Source organism: Leptonychotes weddellii, chromosome 10 (assembly GCF_054177405.1).
Source record: "Leptonychotes weddellii isolate Sample4059 chromosome 10, ASM5417740v2, whole genome shotgun sequence".
NCBI classification, from domain to species: domain Eukaryota; kingdom Metazoa; phylum Chordata; class Mammalia; order Carnivora; family Phocidae; genus Leptonychotes; species Leptonychotes weddellii.
The window spans coordinates 23876311-23877707 of NC_138378.1; positions in this window are offsets into that span (position 1 = coordinate 23876311).

A 1397-nucleotide genomic window follows, 5' to 3' on the forward strand; every position below is an offset into this window, starting at 1 on the left:
GAAATGTGATGCAATTGTGGCCAGTGACTTTAAGCAGAGTATCTTTGGTGGTGGGGTATCTTGTAAGATACTTCAAAGGGGTGGGGCAAAGATTCAAGTGGCATGTACCCATTAGCGTTTGCCCTGCCACCTCCTTGTGCTTGAAACACGGTCATAATGCTGGAGGCGATGCAGCCATCTTCTAACTATGGGCCAAAAGCACATGCGAGGAATGGGTGAAAAGAAGGGAAGATGTTGCCTGGTGCCTGATGTCATTGTGAATCTCTTATAGCATTCCTTGACATTTTATCATATGAGAAGAATAAAACCCTAATTTGTCTAAGACAGCTTTTTGCATGTTTTTGTGTTTCACATTTCTTCCTAATAGGTTATATCAAAATATGTGGGCTGCATCTAAAGTGATAATTAGAAGGAAGCTTCTAGCACTAAATGCTTATAATTGAAAAGAAGAACAATCTCAATAATGTAAGATCCTATCTCAAAACTAGAACAAGAGAAGCAAAATCAACCCAAAGCAACCATTAGAAAGGAAATAATAAGGGCAACAGCAGAAGAAAAATAAAACTGAAACCGGAAAAACAACAGAAAAAAAGAATTAAACAAAAAGCTAATTCTCTAAAGAAAATCTGTAAAATTGCTAAATCAAATTTCAAAATTGATAAAGATAAAAAGAAACAATTCAGAAACCATCAGTATCCACAAAGAAACAGTGGATATCATTAAGCTCCTATAGCCATTTAAAAAGATAAGAAGGGGGGGCGCCTGGGTGGCTCAGTCGTTAAGCGTCTGCCTTCGGCTCCGGTCATGATCCCGGGGTGCTGGGATCGAGGCCTGCATTGGGCTCCCTGCTTAGCGGGAAGCCTGCTTCCCTCTCCCACTCCCCCCGCTTGTGTTCCCTCTCTTGCGGTGTCTCTCTCTGTCAAATAAATAAATAAAATCTTAAAAAAAAAAAAAAAGATACGAAGAGAAAACTACAAGAAATGTTTCACTCAAAAATTTTATAATTTAGAAGAAATAGGCCAATTCTTCAAAATGAAATAGACAACCTGAATAATTCTTTTTTCTTCCAATTATTTTATTTTATTTATTTTTTTATTATGTTATGTTAGTCACCATACATCATTGGTTTTTGATGTGGTGATCCACAATCCACTGTTTTCGTAGAACACCCAGTGCTCCATGCAGTACGTGCCCTCCTTAATACCCATCACCGGGCTAACCAATCCCCCCTCCCCCCTCCCCTCTAAAACCCTGTTTGTTTCTCAGAGGGAGAGATGAACCATGAGAGACTATGGACTCTGAATAGTTCTATAACCATTAAAGAAATTGAATCTGTAATTTAAAAGCTTTGAAACAGAAATCTCCAGGCCAAAATGGTTTCGTGGGAGAATTCTACA